General features: G+C 46.6%; 1 pseudogene; it reads left to right on the top strand.

Annotated features, from left to right (window-relative positions):
• Positions 1-12367: 12367 nt before the first annotated feature.
• LOC144762847 (T-box-containing protein TBX6L-like) lies at positions 12368-27196 on the top strand (annotated as a pseudogene).
• Positions 27197-27872: the final 676 nt, after the last annotated feature.

Here is a 27872-nt window from a genome sequence, read left to right as displayed (position 1 = left end):
ATGTGACTGCCCATCACTGGGGGGCAGTGTCCTCATGGAGCACTTAGCATCTCCCTTGACATGCAAATATTGGTAGCACTCATAGCACTTAGGGGACCAACTTTCCGGTATTCTTATACATGAAGGATTTCTTCTGGTGGCCAGTTTGGGAATGTGAAACTTCCCCTGTTTACTGTTTTGGAGGTCTTGAGAGAACCCCTTAGTTTTATTGTTATATCCACCTCTTCTTTTCTATTGGGAACCCTGACCACTCTTTTGGGAGTCCTCCCTCAACACTTAGATACTCTGGTGCTGACCCAGAGGTCTGCTCAGAAAGCTTCCTGGGATCAGTAAGCCAACTATCTACTAGGTGCTGGTGTAGCTCTGTAAAACATCTTTTGATAATTTGCTCATTCAGAATTAGGTTGTACAGCCCAGTAAAAGCATCCAGTTTGCTGCCCCTCATCCCGCCCTTCAATGCCCTGCTGGCATAATCTAGGAAATCTACCCAGGTCTGTTTTGAGAGTTTGTGGCTGACCCTGAAACTTTGATTGTACTTCTCAGTGGTCAGCCCAAATTTAGCAACAAGTATTGCGTTCATGGGGGTATACCTAGTCTGATTCTCTGCCTCTAATGTGAGAAGTATATCCTTCCCCACCGCGGGCATGTGTTTCCACAGGCCACCCGCCCAGTGTTCCTCTGGAACCTTGTATACCCTGAGTGCAACTTCATAATCAGCAAACCACTTGTCACTATCATCTCCCATCACATAGTTGGGCACTAGCTCCTGAGGTATGCAGATTCTGACCTCTGCAGCAGACACTGTTGGTACACTGTAATCATCATTTTTGGGTCCTGAAAGTTACCTTGCCTTTAACTTCAGGTCCCTCATGCTCTTTTCATGATTCAACAGTAGTTTTGTCTCAGATAAGGGCCTCTCAACCTTTTCCTTTATTAAAGCCCTCTCAGCCCCAGTGTTCTCTTTCTCAGCTTCCAGTTTTAATTTGGCCAGCTCCAGTTGAGTGTCCTCTTCTCCCTCCTGTTCTCCAACTCCACTTCTGACAGGCTCCTGACTGATTCACTGCTCCCAGACCCATCTTGGGTATCCTGGTTTCTCTATAGGGGGAATTTGGGCTTTCCCTGCAGTCCATAGTCCCTCTCCTGGTCCTGCTTCTCATCATCACGTAAGTCCAAGACCTCCTCATTTTCTTCAACATCATCCTCTCTCGAAGAGGATTGTCACCTCTGAACATCCTCAAAGGCTCTGAGGGCTACCTGGAAATCCAGTTTGGTAGCCCTCTGTCTGCTTTTAGCCCATCTGTTTGCACAGTTTGAGCAGCTCAGCCCCGCTGAGGTCATCAAAGTTGCTCAGCTTTATCACCATGGTGAAAAAAGGAAGGTAGGAGTACCTAAATTTAGAAAAGGGGAGAAACGGCTAAAAGAAAGCTAAGGAAGACTTTAAAAAGGGGTCACTCTGATGCTAACCTATGTATTTGGGATTTTTGTGTAACCCAAGCTAACTGTATGATACTACACAAACACAAGTCCTGATCCCACAGCTGCCACCAATGTAAGAAATGGGGTTGTTGGTTGACTGGGGCGTGAGCTCTGGTCAAGCAACAGCCACAATCCCTTACAGTGTGAACCACAAAAAGTCACTAAATTAACCTATGCTTAACCCAGGGTAGTTTGGCACAAAAAGTAGTCAGGCATAACATAGAGGCAAGGTGTAAAGCATTTATGCAGCACACAAACAGCAATAAAGTAAAATCACAATAAAAGAAAAACCCCAAACCAATTTAGAAAAATAGAGTATTGTTTTAAACATTATTTGACATCAAAAGTACAATCATCCAATAAGAAGAACTGGAGTTATGAATTTCTAAAGTATTTAGTAAAAGCTAGAACTCACAAGATCTAACAGCCAACCGAGATATCTAGTTTCACGAGACCAGGTTGAAGTAAAAAAAATGACTTACCATGATGGAGGGTGGTTCAGATACAAGAAGTGGATTGGGCCGGGTCAGTGCTTATATCTACACTTGTATGGTACTCACATCATGTTGTAACAAAACAATAGGCTTTCATCATAGAAGAGCAAGCCCTCTCAACAGAAGAAAAGCAATGTAATGGGCATAAGGAAGGCAGTTTCATGGTGCATTTTCCAAGTGACTGTAAAAATGCCCTTTGCCTAGAGTATTCCGCCAAATGATCACTTTGTTTTGCCTCTGGTTTAAACACAGACCAAAAGGCCACAAAGCATAGTATGCTATGCAATGTTCAATCATGAGTGGGTTTCAAAAAATGGGGCAAATACTTAATCTAGCCGCTTTTACTGTGGCCAAGTAATAGCATCAGCTGAGACAAATGAGTAGGCTTGCATCCCACTTATTGACAGCAAAAACATTACCTTCAATACTTCACAGTTGGCAGATTGATGGCAGCATACTTAACAACAGCTTCTTTACACGGCATTTGGAGGGCAACAAGTATTGTTGGTTCAATGAGGGACCAATTATTGATTAGGGTCCCAAATATATTTGGGGAAACCTCTCTGTATCCAGAGGAGCTCAAAATCATTGATGACCCCAAATGAGTATTTAGAATCAATAAAGATAGTTACAGTTTTCTAAATTGCTATAAAGCAAGCATGGTTAAGTGTGATCAATTCAGCTACTTGGGAGGATACACTTGTGCTAAACATTGACTCCCAATAATTTTATCTATGATGCAAACAGCGCAACCAGTGCCTTCCTTTAAACCGTCAATAACAAGTTAACAATTAAGCAGGGGTGTATCAGTGAGAAGAAAACAGTATTTAGTGAGGCAGTGATCAGTAAGAATGCAGGTGTGTTATTATGTATCAAGTGAAGGGGGAAACAGTGAAGCTGAGTTCAGCAAGGACTTTCCACCAGGGTGGTATGAAAGGCAGTAAGTAACAGCCTTTCGTACTTTAAAGGACATTAAAGGTTGTTGCATTTTAACAGGTAACAACAGTGTAGTACAGTCACCTTGAGGGACGATTCACAAACAAATGTTATCAAACAATTCAACATACTCGGCAGCTGCAAAAGCAGTGCCCAAACAAGGAGGGACCCCCACTGCACAGCATAATGGGCAGAATAATAATAAACAGTTTTTTTCTTTGTGACCCCGTGGTCTTGTTCATCACACTGAGGGCAAAACCATCTCTCTCATGGCAAAACAATGGAAAGGTTTGGTATAATCACTTAAATCCAGAGCAGGGGCAGAGGACATATTTTGAAGAAACAAAGGTTTGTTCTGCTTTCACGGACCATAGCAAAGGTTCTGGGGTATCCTTTTTCAAAAACTTTTTAATGGTTTCACAATGCTAGTTTAACCTAGTGTTCACTGCCTTCAATATCCAACCTTCTCCAGATGAATGCCTACCTGCGAGATGGTGACAAGTTGTGGTAGCTTGTGGACAGCCTAAAAGCAATCAGCAGACACTTGTCTTTCTCTGGCTGAGGAGTCAAGACCTAAATACTAAACACAGGGTAATCTTCAGGGTGGGACTGGCAAAAGGCTGTGCAAGAAGTGCTTACTTCTCTGTGATTGTCCTGTACAATTACCTACTCTGAATTGCCTGAACATGAGCTACTTCAAGAGTAGAAAGGGTTGGGAGGTGCTCAGAGTGTGGACACTCCCTGAACAAAAGCCTCACGGGCCACACCAAACATCAAAATGAAAGCAAGGAAGACTACATTCCTCATGGAGCCACGGGGCTCTGATGAGATGTGCAAAAGGTGACAGCCTAGAGACTCAGTTCCTCGTGATCCAGAGGGCTCATATTTGAACGTTGCTAGTTTTCACAAGGATTCTTCCATTAGGAATATAAACTCATATTTTGCACTTAGCTTTTTTTCAGTAGAACTACAAACTCATATTTTGCACATTGCTAGTTTTCCAACAGGATTATGAACCCTTGTATTCAGTAATGAATGTGTTTAATATTCCAATTGTCAGCCCATTACATTGAATATAATCAAAACCATGGGATGTTATTGCATGAAATTGAAGGTATTTCGCTTGAGAATTCTGAATGATTTTCACATTTATCATATCTTTGTATTCCAGCACAGGAAAATGAATGAGCTACATTTCAAAGTACAAAGTGGAATACTATAGTGATGATGCTACATTGAAGTGAGTAATAACACTTTAGTAGCAACTAGGCAAGAAGTAGGACCAACTGCTGGGCTCCTCAACTGCCAACTGAACACACTCCCAGCTGTGTGGACCTGGTCTCCAAGGAGACTATCATTGTGACCCAACCATTCTACACGGTGTCAGTTAGATCTGAGTTTCCTTCCCCTCATAAGTTCAAAAGGAGAAAAATGTGTTGCTTCAACCTTCGTAACTCTGTAAGACCATATAGTTTTCAAAACTTGAATTTCCCAGAGAATATTATTTCTGCATGCCAATTGAATAGCCCTTTTGCAAACTCTGTTGTACCGCTCCACCATAGCATTTCCACTGAGATTGTACAGCAGCGCTGTTCTACGTTTAATTCCACGCTTGCTCAAATGCTGTGTCATCAAATCTAAGGTGAATTGGACCCCATTGTCACTGATAATAGTAGCAGGAGTACCTTCATTTAGAAAAATTTCTTTTTGTTTTTTATCACAGTATTTCGTAATGATTTTCACATTAGGCCACTTAGAAAACACATCCATGAGAGAAATTAGGTACTTTTCAGAACTCCCTTCTGGTCCCATAATGTCCACTACAACACTCTTCCATGGGGATTCTGGACACATAAAGTTACTCTTAGTGTGGAAATGTGCTTTTTAATGCGCACACCGGTGCAGGGGGTCACCCTTCTCTGTCCATGGGTCCGTAGACCAACAAAATAGAGATTGGCACGTAAGCTGGAATTCAAATAACAAGTTCATTAATCACCGATGAGTGGAACTACGTCCATTCAACAACTTCAAATGTTCCAGGAGGTAGTGCATTAAATACACAGACCTTGGTGATTTTATACAGAGTTTGTTGAAGAGTAAGCATGTAGTTACAAATTGAAGGTACAAGCATACACAAGAATACCTACCAACAATCATGGGCAGATGGGAGATCACAGTCAGCAAAGTGGAAGGGGGAACAGAACTTATTACAGCAGCCAGAAATAGTCGACAGTTACCTCTTGGACCAGTTGAATTCCAGCAGCTACAGGCCTTTTCTCAGCACATACATTGCTTTGGCTCAGTACAGAAGGAGTTAACTAAAGTTGATGACATAAGCAGAATAGAAGGGCAAGCAAGAGTGAAGACGAAAGAATTATATAGCTAACAAAATAGATGCCACAACCAAAATGGCTTCAGCTTATGCTAAAATGATTACACGTTTTCCACAGACGGCCCTTTTGGCTTAAGCTAAGACATGTTCTTATGCTTCTAAAGGGGTACGATAAATGTTATATTTATCAATTAACATTATATTATTGATTTCTTGATCTATTGCTAAACGGACATTTACATTTTGGACACTTGTTTTAGATGGTAGACAAGTAGTACTAGTGGAAATACACAGGGAACAAAGCATTGGCCCACATTGGATACATAAACAACAAGAGAAGAGAATAGCTGTAATTATGAACAAGGCTGATAGTATTTTCAATCCCCATGCAGAAAATATGCTCCAGAACCAACCAAGACCAAGTCCATGTTCCTGAATCTTGATATATCTCATTAGCTATTTTATGTAGTTTGGAGATGACCGCATATACAGAAGGTGAATTGTACGGTGTGACAGCTGGATTGAATGATACAGCATGCTCCAGTCTATATGGTTCCCAATGTGGTCTCTGTCTGGTCGACTACAGAGACATTGATTGCACATTTCCCCTACTACCAGCATAGTGATTGAACACTTGCAAATCTTGATGGTAGGTTGGCGGAGCTAAAACACAGGTGGTAGAAGGAAGGCTATGTAACAGGTACCTGACCAGCCTGGAGGTAGCAAGTAGCAGTATGCAGTAGTTCCACAAACAAAAGAAAAGTGACGTGATGCAAGGAAGCTGCTTCGGCATTTCTTAGACATCTGCAACACTGCAGTACAGTTACTGTGGCCCACTGGCACATCGCCTGTACTTTGTACACAAAGGGTGCCAGTGGTCATGCAACAGAGATAACAAGGGGTCCATTTACTTTAGCCAACCTAGAATTTTGATACACATAGTTTGTTGCTGTACTTCCTTTACTATATTCTTCTATTTCTAAAGCAGTCCCTTTTACTTAAGGGTCCCCAGCTTCGTTGGGGTAACAGACTTTGTTCATTAGAGGCACATAGAAGTTTGAGCCAAGCTGGGCATGAGCCATTGTGAGAGAATGGCAGCGGTGACAACGGGATTCCTTTTATGTTCTAATGAGGAGGAATTTTGCCACAAACTCAACAGTTAGTAGCTTTTCTCAGCTGGTGTGTCTGATGCAACATTTGAAGAAAGTATTATTGAGGTAGGACATTCTGTGCTTCTGTGCTTCTCCTCACGATAAGGAAAAGCGAAGTAATGGTGTTCAATGGGGGCAGGAGAAGTAGCAGTCAGTAGATTTAGGACAGGGGCTACTTCCTCTACAATCCATGTTATTGCAGCAACAATAAAAACAGTCAAAGTGAGTCCAGTAACAATCATTGTTCTTTTGCTACAAACTCTTGCAGCAGTTGGTTTCTTCTCCTTAGGCATATTCATTTCATTGACAAACAACAAAACAGATGGTGGCCTAAGGTCCTGGGCAGACGTTGCCTCACTGAGGTTGGGACGAGCAGTCACTAAAAGGCTACCCCCCTTTGTAGTCAGGCTTTAACCACACAGGACAGTGGCTCAAACAGTCTCTTTCTGAGCTGAAATGTCTTTCTTCCTGGATCGAAGCACATATCTAGATGTACCAGAAATCGTGTGGTCGGGGAAGACTTCCTCAGATCCGTCAGGTGACACAGCTTGTCCTTTCTCGGTGACCAAGATGTCGCGGTGGTCTGTCAACACAGCAGGGCTCACGAAGGAAGAGCTGCCTGCACCTGCTGATAAATAGAAGACAACTGTCAATAAACTGGGACAAATAGTCACTCATCAACATGTCTGGGGTACCTAATACTGGCACAGAGCAAAGGGCTTGGGGTAACTGTTTGAATGCGCTCTGGCACTCAGCAGTCCATGGGAGGGGCAAAAAAAAGGGCAACAAAGGTTCAATAATGTGTGAAAAACTGCCTACAAAAACAAAGTGAGGCTAATCAGTGCACAAAAAAATGCGTTCTGGTGTTAGTGCACGTCCCTCCTTAGACAGGAGGTGACCTACTTAGGTAACCTGCTGTCTACAAAATTGCAATTTCTTTCGCTAGACTTTGTGATGATGGGAGGCAAGAAATGACAAATGTGAGATCTGGGGGTCTCTAGTTGGCAGAGGTAGGTACCTTTGACCAAATAGGGACCCTTGCTTCTGGTTAGGCTTACCCCAAAGGCAATGTGAAAAGTATGTGTACCAACACTCACAAAAGGACACTACACAAGTTACTTATAAAAAAAGAAGTTATCTTTATATAGATTAGGCAGATCGAAATGACATAAACATCACATACACTATTAATCTTGTCTTAGAAATGTTCTCTTATGAAAAAGAAAGTTATCTTAAAGGAGAAAGGTTCTCTTGCAGTGTTCTTTGTAAATATTGTGAAAACAGTTTGCTTTATCAATGTTCTCTGTGCAAAAGAAACATACTTGTAGGATTAAGGAAATCGACTGAGCCCCTCTACTTGGAGGACTCCTGCTCCTAGCGTGTGGAAAGTTATTTCAAAACCAATGTAATGATGAGTGCTGCGTCTATAACCCAGGACACTTGTCCTTTACTGTGGCGTGTATCAATACTGTTTTCCAATTGTTGATTGACAAGTACTTTGTGCTACGCTGTCTTTTTAGCTGCCACCGCTTCCTTCTAGTGCGAGGGTTGCAAGGATAATAACCAAGTCGGGCTCCGTTACCGTGGTTCTTCTGTGAACTGGTACGGGCTGTAACAGTCTGTCACAGCTGTGGTCACAATTCCCCCAGCACCCGTGCTCATTTCAACCCGCTCCCAGTAGGGCAGCAAAGCGGGTTGGAGCGTTACCTTGGTCGGGTTTGGCTGGCGTGGCGGCTCGCTCTCGAGGGCGGTTCTCCCTTGGCCCCGGCTCATGTCCTGTTGGGGATTTCTCCATCTGCGTCATGCTTGTGTGCGAGCACGGCTCCTTGCAGACGAGCCCCCACCATTGCTAGGTGACGCTCCTGCGCTTCCCTCAGCACGGCTCTTTCTCCTGACTCGGGCCGCGCAGTAAAATTGACACAAAGCATCCAGGCAGCCCCCACAGCGCGCTCACTCTACCGGGGTGGCAGTAATGAAGTTGACGGCAGAACTGGCTGGCTCAAGGGCCTGTGGTGGTGAAAGGTAGAACGAGGCACTTGCGGCTAACGGGCCTGCGGCGGCGATCTTGGCACAAGACTCCCCAGTCTCTTCATGGTTAAGAGCAGGGGAGAGCAGGCAGATGGTGCCAATTAACCCCACAATTCCTGCAGAAACCAGCTGGGGTTAAGACGCACACCCACAGTGAGGAAAATATGTCCTTTCACAGACTTTTGTGTCCCTGAGTTTGATAACAGGAGGCCAGCTCTTTCCAGGCCCTTGGAGATATATGGTCTTCAGAGGGGGCAAAGCACACAGCACATCTCCTCTTCAAGTAAGGGGGCACAGCACACAGCAGACAGTCCCTTGGTCCTCTTCCTCAGTAATTACAGCAACTGTAGGTCAGCTTCCAGACACTCAGCAATGACAGCACTTTTCCTCAGTCTTCCTGGCTGTGCTTCTTGGGCAGGCATTCCTGATCACTAAATTTCCTAATCTAATTTTACAGGGGTCTCAGCTCCAATTTTTTACCCCAAAAGTCTTTGTTCTTCATGTGTGAGGGGTCCTGGACCCAGTCCAAACCAGTTCTGGGTACACTCTGCCAGTGCATAACTTCTTCCTTTGTGAGTGTGGGCCAGGGCCATCAGACACACTGCAGGAGGTGGAGCCAGCATTGTGGAAGGCATGCACAGCCCTATTCAGACCCAGGTGCTACTCCTCCCACCACTCTACATGCAGATGGGTCTATTCAGCCTAGTGCTGACCCACCCAGTCTCCTGGAGCCACCCCAGCCCCTGTCACTCACAAACCAGACAGTCAATCCACAAACAGGCAGAGGCACACAGAAAGGTTGAACAAGAAAATAGCCACTTTCTAAATGTGCTCTTTCCAAACTTAGAATTTAAAAACCACCTCCACTAAAAGGTGTGTTATTAAATTCTGAGTTTAGGGTTACCAGATTTCATATGTCTATCTTGCCGCTATGGGAAGATATGCAGGTAAACATGTGACACAGCATTCCCCATGTTATCATGTGGGCAAGATAGCCTTTCAATAGTAAAAAACAAAATTGGCAGTATTTTACTATCAGGACATGTTACCCGCACTAGTTAATGTCCTACCTTTTCACATACACTGCACCCTGCCCAGGGGTGTACCTTGGGCCTACCATTGGGGTGTCCAATGTGAACGAAAAGGGAAGGGTTAGGCCTGGCAAGTATGTACACTGGCCAGGACAAAATGACAGTTCACAGACTGTGCACAGGCACTGCAGTGGCAGGCCTGAGACACCATTTTAGTGCTACTCATGTGGGTGGCACAATCAGTGCTGCAGGCCCACTAGTAGCATTTGAATCACCAGCCCTGGCACACTCAGTGCACTTTACTAGGGACCTACTGGTAAAACAAATATGCCAATCATGGATAACCAATCACAATAACAATTTACAGGGAGAGCATATGCACTTTAGCACTGATCAACGGTGGGACAGTGTCCAGAGTCCTATAGCCAACAACCACAGGTCAGAAAAACAAGGGAGGAGGAAGAAGCAAAAGGTTTGGGGATAACCCTGCAAAAAGGGCCATTTCAAACAATAATAAAGACAGTGGTCCTTCTTTACACTGTTCAGGGTTATTGGCAGCCAACAAGATGTTGTCGACATATTGAATAAGAGCCACCCCTTTTGGCACAGGAAAAGAATCAGGCTGCCTTTTCAATGCCTGACTATAAATGCTAGGACTCTCTGTATAGCCTTGTGGAGCTCTACAGAATCTGTATGATCTATTATTCAAAGTGAAGTCGGTGAATAGGTATTAAAACAAATAACATTTTGAAATCAATTACACTAAATGTAGTGGCAGGGTGAGGAACCATAGTAAGAAGTGTCGTGATGTCAAAGATTACCGGGTATTGGGGCATCACAATTTTGTTAACCTCTCGTAAATCAATAATGAATCTGTAAATTTTAATATTAGTGTCTCTTTTCAAAATAGAATGGATAGGGCTATTACAGGTATTATAAGGGACTTCTTCCACAACCCCCACCATGACCAAATCCTGAACAATGTGCGTCAATGCTTCTTTGCCTTCCTGAGATATTTTATATTGGGGCAGTCGAGGCAATGAGGCACCTTCCTTCACTTGAATATGTACGGTTGGGATAACCATTTGTCCCACATTGGTATCCGATGTAGCCCATAAAGTACTAGGTAATGATGCCAGAGAGATATCTTCTTTAAGGAGACAAGACCTCTCAACCATTGGATAGGTATCATTTAAGATAACATGTACACCTTCTTGGGAACAGCGTATTGTAGCATTATAATATTTGAGCATATCATATCCACAATATAATCTGGCGTGTTAGGGGAAAGCAAAAATGGACATTCTGCAGTGAATTTATCAAGACTAAATGCAAGTGGCTTTGACCGTGGGCTAGATGTATGTGTCTCATCAAATCCTATCAATGTTATCATTGCACGAGACAGGGGAGCCCTAGGAACCATTATTTTAGACAGAGCACTACAAGTAGCTCCTGTATCAACCAGAAACTGATCAGTAGAGCCCAAGACGTTTGCATCAACATAAGGACCTTTCTGATCTACTTGGACCTCAACCGGTTCCTTACCCCATCCTAGGCTTTAATACGCATAATCAGAACCTGCAAGACCAACAGACGAATAATCAGACATTTGATATTGATTTCGTCTATCGAAGGTATTAGAATAATTTGGTCCAAGTTCAACTGCCTCAAACCTGGGACAATTTCCTATTCCTCCCATTTTTCCTGAATTCCCTGGGCATCCTCTCATGCTTCCTCTACCCCGTTGATACTGCTGACCTCGCAAAAGGGGGCACTCAGAAAGTCAATGTCCAATCTCTTTACAATAGGCACACTGATCAGAAGACAAAGTTGCTCGAGAGAAAGGAGGTACACCAGGTATATACTGCACGTCCGCCTCTACCACTACCTCTGAATGGTGGACCATATACTTGAGCCAACATAACTTTCATCTTTAAGTCCTTCTTATCCTCTTTACCTTTTGCTTCCAATTCCTGACACTCATAATACTGGGCCATAGTCAAAATGGACACTGGGGAAGACGTAGTCCAAGAAGTCTCGCTGGCCTTGAGGTGACTAGCAATTTCTGGCAACATGTTAGCGACAAATTTGTCGACGAACAAATGCTTACTTGTGTCATCTGTCAATGACTGCCCACTAAAATCATAGAATGCCTCTTCAAATCCTGTAAAGAAATCAGAAACGGACTCATCCGCTTTCTGTTTACAAGATGCTAATGTTATCCAATCTATTTTCTTAGGGGTATGAGAGTTTTTAACTTAGTCACGATAGCTTTGGGAAGATCTAATATCTCCTGTTGTGGTTTCTGAGCAGGTTCCCTAGCCACATCTATTTCTTCTAAATGCACCCAAGTATCACCATATGCTACATTATCATCTATTTTCTGAATTGTTCTCCACATAACAGGGGGCAAAATAAGTCCCCAAAAAATCGATATCTGGCAAGGTCATAGTACAGGAGCTAATGGCTCCTTTCACTTCTTCATAGAAAGCGGGCGGATTTTTCCACGGAGCGAGCAAAGCAGCCTTAAGAGCCATAATGTCTGCTCTACACCAAGGAGTATAAACCCAATTATAAACAAAATATCCCTTTGCATCATCTGAATCTTTATCAGCACTTGTTCCCACACCCTTCAGAGAAACATACAAAGGCGCAGCTTCACTCATTGGTTTCATAGTAACTATAGTATTACTAGGGTAATTGGTTGTTTCCAAAACTTCTTCTTCTTGGGCTGGGGTGTGAACTGTTTGCACAGTTTTAACTTTACTAACTGATTTTTGCTCCGCTTTTAAATGTAGTGTATCATCTCGTAATTTAACCACTCGCCTAATTAGATCAGGTATATTTGAAAGAAGGAAAGTTCCATCACTTAATTGTTTAAAATCAGAATTTATATTAATGGGCTCAAGGCTTTTGGAAATGGTTCTAAAAGCAAGTATTACTTCCCAGGTGAACTTCTCTGCAATTATAACTGCTCTAAATCTTTCCACTGTTGAACCATCGCTACAAGGTCTGGAGCAAAAGTAGTCTCACAAGCTTCTTAGCGAGTAGTGGACAGAGCAGAGCGAGTCTGTCACCTATCTTGATTATCTATGTCTTTATCATCTGAAGATAAATGCTCTTCTTCAAAAAGATCATTTTCATGGGCAGAGGGAAACTTAGACGGGGCGGAGGTCGATCTAACAAGATGGAATCATTCTGAGGTTTATTAAGCATGGGGAGCCTAATAGGGTACTGGCCAGATACCTCTAAATGACGCTCCCTTTCCTCTTTTTCTTTTATTGCCTTCATCTCTTCATTTTTCAATTCCATTGATTTTTGATATATTGTTTTATGCTGTTCTTTTTCTGCTATAGCTTCTTCTTTCCTCACTCTCTCTCTTGCACTTCTTTCTCCCACAGTCCTACTCAATCAAACATATCTCAGATATAAGTGGAACAAGAACAAATGGGAAGTGGCAGGAAAGGCTGAGCCACCGCCACCCTGCCGTACCTACATCTACCCGGACTCACCCACGCTTGGCAAGCACTGGATGAAAGAGGCCATCTCCTTCCATAAACTCAAGCTGACTAACAACACCCAGGACCAGCAAGGGCCTGTCATTCTCCACCCATGCACCGCTACAAGTTGCACATCCACTTTGTACAGGCTGAAGACCTCTACAGCATGCGCTCGGGTGTCGTCCAGCTGTTCTCTTTCCTGGAGACGACCTTTACCGCAGTCACTGCCTATCAGAATGAGATGGTGACAAAACTCAAGAATGAAAACAACCCCTTTGCCAAGGGTTTCCGGGAGCATGGGAAGAACAGCAGAAGAGAACCTGTCCCAAAAAAGCATAGTCATAGCCCCGCGAAGGAGCCAAAGAAGAGACAGCTGGAATAGGAGGAAGGCTGCTCCAATGAAGCAGATCTTCTGCAAGCGCTACAAGTGAAAGAGGAGACTCAGCTGGTCCAAGTGGGCAGGTTCCTCATATGGGGGCAGGACCAAGATGGTGGCAACAGAATCCAGCCGGGGTCACCAGAGTCTAGCGGGCAGAGAGCGCCTCCCAGAGAGAAGCAAGTGCCAACGCAGTTCCCCTATAATGCGTATCAGGGTGTCCGGAGTGTGTTCTCGAGGGCATGGCTCTCATTGAGACCTAGCCGCTTGACTGAATGCACGGTGGAGGTACCTGATTGCTATAGAAGAGATGGGCTGTGGACTTCCCCTCTGCCGTCACCTACCCAGCCGGACTTTGGGCAGACTCTCTTTCGTCTCTCCATCTATCCTATCTCCATCCTTTCTCCCTCCTACACCCTACGAAGCTCCATTTATTTCTTCTCCCGATGCTCTTGAAATGTTTTCCTGTAACTGATGTAATTTTGTAATTCTGTGGAACCTTATGTAAAGCGCTCTGATACCTCCGGTCTAGCCAGCGCTATATAAAACCCAAATAAACATACAAAAATATCTTGTCGACGTTTTCTTTTAAACAAACACTGTTCTACATATTAAAAAGTCAAATGACCCATACACTGGCCATTGGAGACCAGGATCCTTTTTCGTATATTTCTTCCACTGTGTACTATACATTATGGAAGAAATACCGTATTTAATGTACATATTCCAATTAGATGTACCCTCTGGGGGAGCTGGCTGATTTCTGTCTAAATCCATTTTGGTACCTTTAAGACGGCAACACAGCCTACGGAGCGTGCTGAAAACAGGCATGCTACTAAGTGTTTGTAAACTATTACTTTTCCAAAATATTTAAAAGAAGAAAAAAATCTCCACATTACCTGCCTTTATCTTTTGCAAAAAATAAATCAAACAAACAAAACCAGAATCTTGGCCAAGCAAATCAAGAGTGCCACTTCAGCAACCTTACCAAACAAGAGTCTCCATCTTCCTACTGCCAATCTGTTGGTCGACATAATGGTCACTGCAAATAAATTATGCCAAAGGATACCTCAGCCGGGACTGGCCACCACCTGGAGGGTCTAATCGAAAAAAACTGAAGAGTCACTTCGGTCTGCAAAGACAAGGGTCTCCTCATGCAGGACGTCTCCTCAGTAATATTCCACTCTTCCGTCAAGACCATTCCTTTGTATGGCCGCGCCTCCGATGAGGACCCACGTGTTGGGCGCCAACTCTGGAAATATGGTTTCTAATGTGCACAGCGGTGCACGGGTCCCCCTTCTCTGGTCACGGGTCTGTAGACCAACAAAATAGAGATTTGCACTGAAGCTGGAATTCAAATAACACGTTTATTATTCACTCATGAGTGGGACTATGTCTATACAACAGCCTCAAGTGTTTTAGGAGTTAGTACATTTAACACGCCTACCATGGTGCTTTTATACAGAGTTTGTTGCAGAGTAAGTATATAGATACAAATAGAAGGTACAAGCATACACAAGAATAACTACCAACAAACATGGGCAGATAGTCAGCAAAGTGGGAGGGGGAACAGAACTGAATACAGCAGCCAGAAATAGTCGACAGTTACATCTTGGGCCAGTTGCATTCCAGCAGCTACAGGCCTTTTTTCACCACATACATTGCTTTGGCTCAGTACAGGAGTTAACTAAAGTTGATGACACAAGCAGAACAGAAGGGAAAGCAACAGTGAAGACGGAAAAATTACATAGCTAACAAAATGGATGCCACAACCAAAATGGCTTCAGCTTATGCTAACAGTAATTATTACACTTTTCCACAATAGGGGGCTCTTAACGTTTTAAGAGTTTTGATCATATGTTGCACTCGCTTACCACAATCTCCACTTCTATGTCAATACCAGGCCACCAATAGAGACATTTCACATTCAGCTTTGTCTTAATGACCTCTAAATGCCCTTCATGACACAGGGATATTTGTTTTTTCTTAAGGATTCAGGGGGAACCAGTCTTTCTACTCTCACAACTCTCCGGCCATTGCATGTTAACTCATTTCTTACCTCACAGAACGGTCAAAGTTCCTACAACTCTACTTTTGGTTGACTACCCATACTTATGCACTCAGTCACCTTGTTTAGTGTAGAATCCTTTTTATATTCAATAGCCTACTCTTCCTTGGTGAAAGCATCCAATCCATAGTCCCATACCCAAGCAATCTGGATGTCATCCAAGGATTCATCTTGGTTTTCCAGAATCTGGCAGCCATGATAGAAAATCAGCCACCACATTTTTCCAGGTAAATACTCCATTCTATAAATGAAGACTAGTGGTCTCATAGAAATTCAGGCCAAACTTGATAAAAAACTTTTCATACCCCCCTTTGTCAATACTTTAACCAAAAGTTTATGGTCACTTCTCTGCCCCAAATAAATTAATGAAAATGTTCAAGTGCCCATGCACATGCCAATGCTTCTCTTTCAATTACTGCATACTTTTCTTCAGCTGGTGATAATGAGCTTGAAACATAAGGGATTATTCTTTCATTACCGTTTTTATCATATTGGGATAAAACTGCCCCAAGACCTATGTTTCTAGCATCAGTGGTGATTGCACTTTTTCCCATGGAGTCTAATCCTTGCAATGGAGGAGCAGCTGCATTTGCATTTTTGACATTTAAAAATTCCTTTTCACTCTCCACTGACGTTCAAATTTCGCTCTGGATTTAAGTAACTGCCTAATGTGAAAGGTTCTCCTAAAAAAATTCCTGACAAATTTGGAAAAAAATTCAACAAACAAGATTTGACTTCTTCCTTACTTTTTAAACTGAAAGCATCTTTAATAGCTTCCACTAGTTTAGTCTCAAGTTGGATACCTGCCGCACTGATCTCATGTCCTAAATGTATCTCCTGCCTCTCTGAAAATCTACATTTTGCATATTCTACAGTTAAGCCATACTTGTTCAACAAAGACAAAATACGCTTGAGTTTTTCATTATTACTATCCTTACCCATCACAAGAATATCATCTAAACTAAGACTTGGTCCAATTTTCCAAAAGTATTCAATCAATCATAGCATTTGTAAAGCACACTACATACCCCTGAGGGTCTCAAGGCACTGAGGGGGAGCAGCTACTGTTCGAGCCAGGTCTTGAGAAGTCTTCTGAAGGTCAGAAGGTCTTCGGTCTGCCATAAGCGGATGGGGAGGGTGTTCCAAGTCTTGGCGGCAAGGTGGGAGAATGATCTGCCACCGGCGGTAACTCTGTGGATGCGGGGGATGGTGGTGAGGGCACGGTCTGTGGAGCGGAGCTGGCGGGTGGGGGTGTGGAGGCTGAGTCCACTGTTGAGGTACACTGGTCCGGTGTTGTGGAGTGCCTTGTGTGCGTGGGTGAGGAGTTTGAAGGTTATCCTCTCGTTGACAGAGAGCCAGAGCAGGTCTCTTAGGTGGGGTGTGATGTGGCTGCGGCAAGGGATATCGAGGATCAGGCGTGCGGAGGCGTTCTGGCTGCGTTGGAGCCATTTTAGGATTTTGGCCGGAGCTCCTGCGTAGAGTGCGTTTCCGTAGTCCAGTCTGCTGCTGAGGAGGGCCTGGGCGACCGTCCTTCTCGTTTCGGTGGGGATCCATTTGCAGATCCTGCGAAGCATGCGGAGGGTGTTGAAGCAGGAGGAGGAGACAACGTTGACCTGCTTCGTCAAAGAGAGGGTAGAGTCAAGGATGACCCCTAGGTTGCGTGCGTGGTCAGTGGGTGTTGGGGGTGTTCCTAGTGCAGTCGGCCACCAGGAGTCGTCCAGGCTGAAGGGGTGGATCTGAGGATGAGGACCTCTCTCTTGTCCGAGTTCAGTTTCAGTTGGCTGTTCCACATCCAGTCGGCAACGGCCTTCATTCCTTCGTGGAGGTTTAATGTTGGTGATGTGGGGGTCCTTGGTAAGGGAAAGGATCAGCTGGGTGTCATTGGCATAGTAGATGGTGTTGAGGTCGTGCCAAGGAACGACGTGGGCGAGCGGTGCCATGAAGACGTTGAATAACTTCGGGCTGAGGGATGAGCCTTGGGGTACGCCGCAGATGATCCCGGTGGCTTCGGAGCAGAAGGGGGGAGGCGGACGCTCTGTGTTCTGCCAGAGAGGAAGGAGGAGGTCCAGTCCAGTGTCTTCTCTTGGATTCCGGCATCGAAGAGGCGTGTTTGAAGTGTTCAGTGGCAGACTGTGTCGAAGGCGGCTGACAGGTCCAGGAGGATGAGGGGCACGGTTTCTCTGTTGTCTAGCAGGGCCCTGATGTCGTCAGAGCCGGCGATGAGGGCAGTTTCGGTGCTGTGGTTGCTGCAGAACCCGGACTGGGATGGATCCAGGATGCCGTTCTCCTCGAGGAAGCTGGTCAGTTGTTTGTTGATGGCCTTTTCAATTACCTCCGCTGGGAACGGGAGCAGGGAGATGGGTCAGAAGTTCTTGAGGTCCTTGGGGTCCGCCTTGGGTTTCTTGAGTAAGGCGTTGATCTCTGCGTGCTTCCAACTCTCCGGGAAGATCGCTGTCTCAAAGGAGATGTTGATGGTTATTCTGAGATGGGGTGCGATGGTGCTGCTGGCTTTATTAAAGATGTAGCGTGGGCAGGGGTCTTCCGGGGATCCTGAGTGGATGGTGTTTATGATCTTGATGGTGTTGTCGTCGTTGACGTTGGCCCAGGCGAGCAGGCAGCTGGTGGCCGTGGGAGTGGGGGTCTCCGTGGTAGCCGGGGTGGTGCTGATGATGAAGCTGTTGTGGATGTCTGCGATCTTGCGGTGGAAGAAGGTGGTCAGCGAGTCGCACAGGTCTTGTGAGGGTGGGATGTTGTTGGTGTTGGAGCTGGCGTTGAAGAGTTCCTTCACGATGTTGAAGAGCTCTTTGCTGTTCTGTGCGTTGTTGTCTAGGCGGTTTTTGAAGGAGGTCCTTTTGGCGGATCTGATGAGGTGGTGGTTTCTGCGGGTGGCGTTCTTGTGGGCTGTGTAGCTTTCCGAAGTTCGCTCATGGATCCAGTTTCTTTCGAGTTTTCGGCAGGTTCGCTTGGAGGTCTGGAGGTCTTCGGTGAACCAACTGGCTTTCTTTCTTGTGTGGGTGTTGAAGGACTTCTTGAGTGGGGCGAGGGTGTTGGCACAGTCGTTGATCCACAGTCTGAGGTTGCGAGCGGCAGTGTTGGGGTGGGTCGGGCCTGGGGGTAGGCTCCGTACGAGGATGGTGGAAAGCTGCTCTTCGGTGACTTTGCTCCAGCAGTGGCGCGGCAACTGTTGGGTGCAGTAGTGCGTGGAGGGTTTCCGGAAGGTGAAGTGGATGTAGCGGTGATCGGTACAGTGGAGCTCGGTGGTGTGGTTGAAGGAGACGGGGAGCTTGCTGAGAAGATGGGGTCAAGCGTGTGGCCGGTGGAGTGGGTGGGTGTGGTGACGAGATGTCTGAGTCCGAGGATGGTGAGGTTGTCGATCAGGGTGGTGGAGTTGGTGTCGTTGTTGTTCTCGAGGTAGAACTTCAGATCCCCGACGACGATGTAGTCTATGGAGGCGAGGGCGTGTGTGCTGACGAGGTCAGTGATGGAGTCGCTGAACCATGCTCAGGGTCTGGGGGGTCTGTAGACGAGGGTTCCTCTGAGGGTGGTGTTGGGATCGGTGTGAATCTGGAAGTGCAGGTGTTCGGCGGTGCTGAGGGTGTCGTTGGTGTTGGTTGTGCCTTTGAGAGTGTTTCTGTAGACAATGATGATTCCTTCTCCCACTCCATTGGTGCAGTCCCTGCGGGTGATCTTATAGCCTTCTGGGAGGGCTATTGCAATGTTGGGTGCCGAGAAGGAGTTCAGCCAGGTCTCCGTCAGGAAGGCGACGTCTGGGGTGTTGGAGTCCAGTAGGTCCCAGAGTGTTTGCGTGCGGAGCAGGTGTTGAGAAGGATGCATCTGAGGTAGTTGGGTTCTTTGGTAGGTGGGTTGACGGGCTGGATGCTGGTGAGGCTGCAGAAGGGTCCTTGGGTGCGCTTCAGCACAGCCAGGCAGCAGGTGCGTGATCGTCCGATGTTGAGTGCGTGGAGGGTGCTTGAGTCATAGCTGAGGCGGGCATCGTGGTCATGGCGTTTACAGGGTCCAGGGGTCCTGGCGTCGGCGAGGTCCAGGCACGGAGGGGCGCAGAAGGGCTTTCCTTTGGCGCGCCTATGGCACGCCAGTGGCGCGACCAAGCAGTGGCCTGCATTAGTAGGGGAGGGGAGGGATGCTTAGCTTGGAGGTGGGAAAACGGGAGCACGGAGAGGGGAGGGACCGGGTGAACAGAGGCAGGAAGCGAGGGGTGTGGATGGCGAGAGGGGCCAGAAACCGGGGAAAGCAAAAGGGGTCAATGAAATAGCAGGAGTAAGACAAGAAAAGCAGGCAGGCGTGAATTTAAGAAAAATACAGGACACAAAAACAATAGTCTGAAACAATGAATCAACAGCAGCACACAGCAGACTCGAACCCACGAGGCAGGGGGATCAGAGACAGCAACTGATCATAGATGCTGTCGGGGAGAGTGCAGGCCTGTGACGGAGGTCAAGGTCTTGTACATTAAACACTGAAAAAGAGCTGCCCCAGAAGCCAAAACGAATGGCATTCTTGTGAATTGAAAACATCCCAAATGAGAAATAAAAGCTGTGTACTTTTTACTATCCTTACACAAAGGAATTTGGTGGTATGCTTGGGATAAATCAATGTGGAAAAGAACTCCATGTCCCTAGTGTTAGTCAACATCTTGTTGATTTTGGGTAACGTAAATTGGTAAACCAAATTATTAGCATTAAGATGGCGTAGATCAACACATAATCTTCTCTTTCTATTAGCTTTCCTTGCAACTTCTAATGGAGCTATCCGCTCTGATGACTCCACTAGTTCCCATCACACCATCCTTAAATAATCTTCCCTATTTTGTTTCTACCTCTTCCTTTATAGATATGGGAACATTCCTGAGTTTATGTATTTTGGGAGAATCATTCCGCCTCAAAAATATTTTGTGTTTCAATCCTTCCATCATCCAAGTCTTCTAGCAAAAGCTTTTGGAAATACATCACACATTCTTTTACCTACAATCTCACCCTCATCTAGCACCAATTCCTGTTCTATTCCATTGGGGTCTAAAATGATGTTCAAATTCCTCTGATTCCTCCCTTCAAGGACTGAAGGACCTTTCTTGGAAATATACATTGTACCCAATGTCTTCCTGTTTTTGAATCTAAAGATAAGCACTATGGTTTCACCAGTATAACTCTCAGGTGCAATATCTGTTTCACGAAGATTGGAACCCAATTTGTCCACAAATGTACCTTCCCATGCTGACTCATTAACTATAGTGAATGGGGAACGCAAATCTGCAGCAATGAGAATACTTACTCCCCCCATTTTCATTAAGCACATTGGTTTACATTTGTTGTACCCATTTCCAATGTTTAGAACTACCTTCAATCTTATGTTCATAATAAATAAATTATCATCATCATCAGCTTCTTCTTCACTCAAATAATCTGTTGCACCTTCCTCTATACATTTGACATTATACTTTCTTAACATTTTAGTTTTACACATTGGAGCAAAATGCTCCATTTTTCCACAGTTGCTGCACTTCTGTTTAATGGCTGGACAATTCCTATCATTGGCCAAATGGTTTTCACTATCACACTTAAAGCACTTACGTTCCTTTCTTACATCTTTTTAATCCTGATCTTTTATTTGCACATTTTTGCCGGATTTGATACTTTAGGTTTGTTGGCCTTTACTCTGGCTACTGTTTCATGTTCTAGTAGCGGATTATCTTTCTTGAGTGCTTCAGCGCACCTGCCAGACAACTCGGCTTTTCTTACAACAGACATTACGTCTTTCTAAGGACTGTCCCCATTTATCCACAATCTCTCCTTAGTACATGGGTCATGAGCATGCATTATGACATGGTCTCTCACCAATTCTTCTTGCACGACTTCAAAACAACAATCCAGCTCTAGTTTTTTCAAAGCAGTTACATAGTAATCAATTGACTCATTCTTCTCCTGCTTTCTGTGGAAAAATTTGTAACAAGTAAATACTATACATTCTATTGGAGAAAAGTAAGTATCCAATTGTCTAAGAACTTCACTAAAAACATTTGCATCCCCTGCGCTGTCATCCTTATTAAGTTGATTGTAAACTCTCAAACCTTCGGGCCTAAAGAGTATTGCAGTAATCCTTTTTTCCTTTCTGCAGAACGTTTGTTGACATGGTCAATAGTGGAAATATAATTCAAAAAATATTCTTTCCACGGTAACCTATGAACAAATAAACTACTGACCCTTTCTGCAAAATAAATTAAGTTAAACTGTACAGTAAGTATTCACATTAAATGGTATGAAGATGCTAAGCTGTTATGTTTTTTAGTTATCGTGGTCAGTAGGAAGTTTGGAGGGATTATGGCCGCTGAGGACGTCAGGTTGCTCGAGGCCCTTTGCCTCCTCGGCGAAGCGGAGCGACTGGATTTGGTCTTCTGCGATGTGGCTGGACCACCTCGCCCAGCACGGCAGGCGTCCGTGGGTGTAGCGGCAGCAGTGGCTGCCTGCACCTCCCCCAAAGACCCAGAATGATGCCGATGGTGGAACGGGGCCACCCACGATCCCGGAAGTCGGCTCCAGTTCGGCGAGTGCAGCCAGAGGATCAGGCCAGCCCTGCAGAGGTGAGCCGGGGGAGTGGGAAGGCGGGAGGAGTGGGGCCGAAGGGAATGTTGCTGCTTTGTTGGCTGAGGAGGCTTCTGCTGCTTTTATTGTTGAGCAGTGTGCGTTGGCCGCCCCCGTGCGAGGAGCAAAGCGTGGATGGCGGGGCAGCAAGAGACGCTCGGTGTCTCTGTCAGCTGATCGTGGCTCGGCTGCGACAGCGGGGGGGGGCAGGAGGGGGGTTTTGGAGTGTTGCTTGGCACTCCCCACTCAGAGCACTTGTTATCAGAAGGGGAGCAGCGTGGTGTTCTGGAGCCTCCATCTGCTATTCGGGAAGTTGCAGGTTCGAGCGGGGTGGGAGAGGGGGAGCCCCGAGGCCAGATAGCATCTCCACAGCTCATTGGGGTGCATACAGAGGTGGCTAGTGGCAGGAGAGGGGGGGAGTGGGCCACAGAGGCAGGGGCATCATCTGTATTGTCATTTGAGGTGCTCGAGCAGGGGGACTGGGTGGGGGGCTGGGGTCAGGTTGGGAGGGCAGGGGTGGTAGGGATTCCGTTAGCACACTCCTTTTTCCCCTTTCTCCTTCGGGCAGAGGAAAGGCTTTCTCAGTGGGTGGCAGCTCTCCTGGGGAGTGGGACTGGGCGCAGGTTGGTGGGTTGGGGGTTTACAGCCCTTGGGGGTGGGTAAATGCCAGGTCACTGGGGTTGATAAGGGTGATGCGACGGCCTACAGGCTTTCGGATTCAGAGCTGGACCCGGCGGTTGGGGTTCAAGCGTGGGATGGCCTTGATGTTTTCCCATCCTGGGTGGAGGGAGTGCAGGGCAGGGGGGTGGGTGACCATAGTGAATTTATCCGCCCCCCAGAGTTCAAGGGGTTTGGGGGGTGCTGGGAATGTGAAGGGGTATGAGGTGGCGAGGTTTGAATCTATGGGTCGGGTGGGGGGGCTGGGATGGGTTGCCAGTTGGCAACGGTTTCTGCGCCCAATGCGCAGGCAATGTTGGAGTAGAGTGGGGATGAAAAGGAGGGGGACCCCTCTCCCCCTATTTGCCCCCAGGTAAGTACGGTTCGGTTGTGGTACGCAGGTCAAGGTGGTGAGGTGGCAGGGGAAGGTGCTTTTTGGGGCAGGCAAGAGAGTAGGCCAGTTAGTTTTTTGCGACGTCCCAGCACACCAGTCCAAACTTTCTCTGTTCAGGGTAGGGAGCGACATGGGACTGCGGACTCGGTAGGGCGAAGTGCAGCCCGTTTGCGGTGAGGAGAAGAGAAGGTGGAGCCTTGCACGGCACATTCCGTACCAGCGAGGAATCCCAGCGCGGCCAGCTTATGAAGGTCCGGCGCGACCTCGCTGGCCCCAACGTCAGGAGGAACAAGTTGGTCACCAGGGCCACTGGACAGGAATCCTCAGGACAGTCAACGCAGGGGGGAGTACCGGCGGGTACAGTTGGCTCCCCCACCAGGAGTGATTTTAGGGGCCATTAGGGCTGGTGTAAGCAATGTGGGGTCGGTTAAGGCCCGCAGTGTTGTTTTTGGGTCAGATCCTCTACAGATAGAGGAAGCGATTGTACTGGATTATGATGAGAATAGTCCAGAAGAAGGGGAGTTTAGGGACAATGAGGAGGGGGTTGCCTTCTCATCTGTCTTCTAGTGTTTTACAGGCACCAGAAGTGGTGCAGCCCAGGAGGGCAGTGTTTTTAGGACCCAGAAGAGAGCGTGGCCCATCGGTGAGGGCTCCTCAGATGGTGGACCCTGTGGAGCAAGTGGCATGGAGATCGGCGCCTTGTCGGGCAGCCTTGTTAGAGCCAGGTGAGAACGTTGTCCCACGGGCCAAACCAAAGATGGTGTCGGTGGGGACAGGGGGTGAGGATGTTGCGGAGGAGCTGGGTGGTAAGCTCCATAGGGGTAAATATTTTAAAGACCAAGGTGTGGGGACGGGGGATGTGGTGGCGCCGGGCACTAAAGTGGAGAGTGGAATGAATACAGAACCAGAGGTCACAGGTAAAGAGAGTTTACAGAGTAAAGAGTTAAAGTTTAAGAAGCTGCCCTAAATGGGTGTGAGGAAGCCCTTGGGTGCACATTTGATGTTAGCCACTAAAGAGCGCATCTGGAAGGGGGAGTACGTTGACATTTTGAAGCTACTTCACAGGGAGGTACGGTCCAAAGAAGGATCTAAGGCGGAGGAGTATGAGCTGGCCAAGCGGCCTAAGGTGCCTTTGACTATTGACAACTGGACGGCTGCATTTTTTATATATGCCAGTGTATATTGCGAAAAGTTTCCAGAGTGCTGCGTGGCTATATTTAAATATATGGTCGTCATTCGGAAAGCACAGATCACGGGTAGTGGGTAGGCGTGGGCGCAGTATGATGAAGAATTCAGAGCCCGGATGGCTAGGGATCCGGAAGCAAAGTGGGGGGAATTGGACTCTGATTTATGGCAACATACAATGGGGGCACCAGCGGGGGGGTAAAACCATATTTACAGCAAGTGGTTTACCTTTAGTGTACCAGCCCTTTCAGGGGAAACCCACCCCGGGAGGGGTGGGGAGTGCAACAGCCACACAATCTGGGTCAGGAGCGTGCGGGGAGTTTAATAAAGGCATGTGTACAAGGGAGTATTGTAAGTTCCGGCACGAGTGCTCCCAGTGTGGAAAGAAACACCCCTTGGTCAGATGTTGGGGAGTTAAGCCGCAAGGAAGTCAGCAGTGGCAACAGCCAGGTGCTAGCACATCGGGGACTTCACAGCAATTCCAGAGTGTTAGGGGAGATAAGGGATCTCAGGGGCATGGACCCAAGAGCTCCTATGCCAGTTAGGCTGGCAGCATTGACGTCATTGTTGAGGGATTACGGGTATTTGGAAGCAAAACAAATACTGTTGAAGTCAGCATTTGAACATATGTCAGTGGTGCAAGAGAAATTAGACAAAGAAGTACCTCAGGGACGGATGGCAGGTCCTTTTGATGATTGGCCTGTAGACGACTTGATTGTTTCTCCAATCGGGGTGGTGTCCAAGAAAGAAGTTGGACAGTACAGACTAATACAACACATATCGTGGTGTGAGGAGTCTTCAGTCAATGATGTTATGGATGAGGAGGCAGCCTCAGTGTCATATTCCTCAGTTGACGTTGCTGTCACTGGTGGTGACCGCGGGCGCAACTGCAGAGATGGCGAAATGCATCATAAAATCTGCATTTTGCTTGCTTCCCGTACATCCGGATGACTGGAGTCTTTTGGGAATCCATTTTGACGGACAATGGTATGTGGATAAGGCATTACCGATGGGTTGTTCAATGTCTTGTGCTTTGTTTGAGTGTTTCTGCACTTTCTTACAGTGGTTTTTCACGCAGCACACTGGTCATGAGCTGGTAACACACTACTTAGATGACTTCTTTTTTGTTGGTTCCCCGGGCTCCACGGAGTGCCAGGTAGCGCTGGACATGTTCCATGAGCTCATGGGGGAGCTGGGGGTGCCCGTGGCACCGGAAAAAACAATGGGTCCTTGTACGAGCATGTCATTCCTAGGCATTAAAATTGATTCAGTAAGAATGCAAGCACGGCTGCCAGCTGATAAGAAGGCAAGAATGTTGGGGCTGTTGAAACAAATGCTTGCAAAACATAAGGTACCGGTGAAGGACATCCAGGTTTTGTTGGGCCATCTCAATTTTGCCTGCAGGGTAGTCAGGGCAAGGAGGACCTTTTGCAGGAGATTGGGGCGTGCATTGGTGGGACATCATCTGCCTCACCACCATATCCGATTGTCGGCTGGGGTGAAAGAGGATCTGCGCATGTGGCAAACATTTCTGCATTCCTTTCATGGAATACCATTGATCAGAGAGGATGCCTTTCATTGGGATGTTCAGATTTTTTCAGATGCAGCAGGCAGTGATGGTTTTGGCTTATACTGGCAGGGCAGGTGGTGTGCGGAGAAGTGGCCTGAGCAGTGGAGGAATGGTGGGAGAAGCATTGCCTTTTTGGAGCTTTTTTCGGTGCTGGTGGCATTGACGCTGTGGGGTGAGGAACTGGCACATAAGAAGATGTTGTTTAGGATTGACAATATGGCTGTGGTAGAAATTATCAACAGGCAGTCGGCTCGGGATGAGCAGATTCTGAAGTTGTTGCGGGTGTTTGTTCTTGGCTGCCTTAGGCATGATATTGCGTTCAGGGCACTTCATTTTCCCGGGGTGGACAATGACATTGCGGATGCTGTGTCTCATTCGCAGTGGGAGAGATTCCATGGGCTGGCCAAGGAGGCGGAGAGGACACCGACCCCAATGCCGGATCATCTGTGGTATGTAGGCAACATAGGGTTATGCAGTTGGTGGTAGTTTCTTTGTCAGCATCTACTCATGAAGCTTATGCCATGGCCGGGAATGAATTCATAGCATCAGGTGCTTGTCGGCAGAAGGAGGCATGGAGGCGGTCAGAGGATGTGATACAGTTTCTGCTGGTCCTCATGGAAAAGGGTCTTTCTAAGGTTACCATCGCAGGGAAGTTGGCAGGTATTTCTTTTATGTGGAAACTCTTGTGGGGCTACTCTCCTTCAGCAGGGGAAGTAGGGAGGAAGATGTTGGAAGGTTGGGCTAGGGAGCGGGGCGGAGAACATTTATCACGCAGGCCGTTATCTTGGCAGAATTTGACGCGTTTGTTGGCGGTGTTACCTGTGGTTTGTAGAGATGGTTTTGAAGCTTGTTTGTTTTCTACTCTCATGGTTGAGATATTTTTTGAGCATTTAGGGTCTCTGAGCTTTTAGGTTCCAGGTTGAAATTAAGGATCACTTGGCAGGAGGTTTTCTTCTCGGAGAGAGGGATTCACATTTGATTGGCCTGTGCAAAGACAGACCAGAGGAGTCGTGGTAAGGGTGTATGGCTGGAAGCAGCCTCTCCGTTGCCCTTTATACTGGGCCTGGCGATGGAAGACCCTGTCTGGAGGGGAGGGTAGTTCTGACGGGGGCAGGGTGACGGATTATCAACTGCGAATGGTGCTGCGTAAAGCCTTGCAGGAAATTGGTCTGGATGGGTCTCAATTTGAGACGCACTCTTTTAGAATTAGGGCAGCTACAGAAGCTTGCAATCGAGGCTGGTCTAGGGGGGAGATCATGCGGCTGGGGCGCTGGTCATCTGTTTCCAATGCTATGTGAGGAGTAATGCGGAAGAAGCGCTTGCGTCACCCTCTTTTACATGAATCTCACATTGTTTTTTCTTGTTGCAGGTTCTCTGGCGGATCCTCGCTCCCCGGAGTTGACCATTTGGATAGTGGGGCACTCTTTCGTTAAATGGGCTCAAGTCCAAGCTGGCAGTTCTTATTTTGGGAAAATGTTGGGTTTTAATGAGCGGTTGTTTAAAATTGTTTGGAAAGGGAAAGCGGGGATGTTGTGGAAGGAGCTGGTTCCGACTTTGAATAAGTGGTTGGTTGGGGGCCAGTGCCCGGATGTTTTGCTAATTCATTTGGGAGAGAATGATTTTTGTGGGGTGAAAGGAGTGGTTTTGTTAAGGGCAATGAAAAGGGATTTGGTACTTTTGCGGGAACAGTGGTCTGGTTGCCATGTTTTGTGGACAGAGCTTGTGCCGCGCAGGACTTGGAGGTGCGCTCGGAATCCCAGGGTGATTGATAGGGCCCGGAAGAAGCTCAACCTTGAGATTTCCAGGTTTTGCAGGAGTCTAGGCTTTGGGAGAGTGTGCCATTGAGAAATTCGGTGACAAGTCAGTAGAGTTTTCCGGAGTGATGGGGTTCACTTAACCAGGTTGGGTATGGAAATTTATTTGTTGGAGGTTAGAGAAGTTTTATCCAGATGTTTTAATGTACAGGAGCGTGCGAAGGGGGCATAAAGGAGTTCTTTTTTGGGGGGGGCAGAAAGGGGGGTGTAGTCTCTTCCCCCCGGCTTTCTGGGTGGTGGCAATTAGTGGAAGTTGGCCAGGGT

This window comes from Lissotriton helveticus, chromosome 1_1 (genome assembly GCF_964261635.1).
Source record: "Lissotriton helveticus chromosome 1_1, aLisHel1.1, whole genome shotgun sequence".
In the NCBI taxonomy this organism is placed as follows: Eukaryota; Metazoa; Chordata; class Amphibia; order Caudata; family Salamandridae; genus Lissotriton; species Lissotriton helveticus.
The sequence above is the reverse complement of the archived record's forward strand: the minus strand, read 5'-3'. Positions and strand labels throughout refer to the sequence as shown.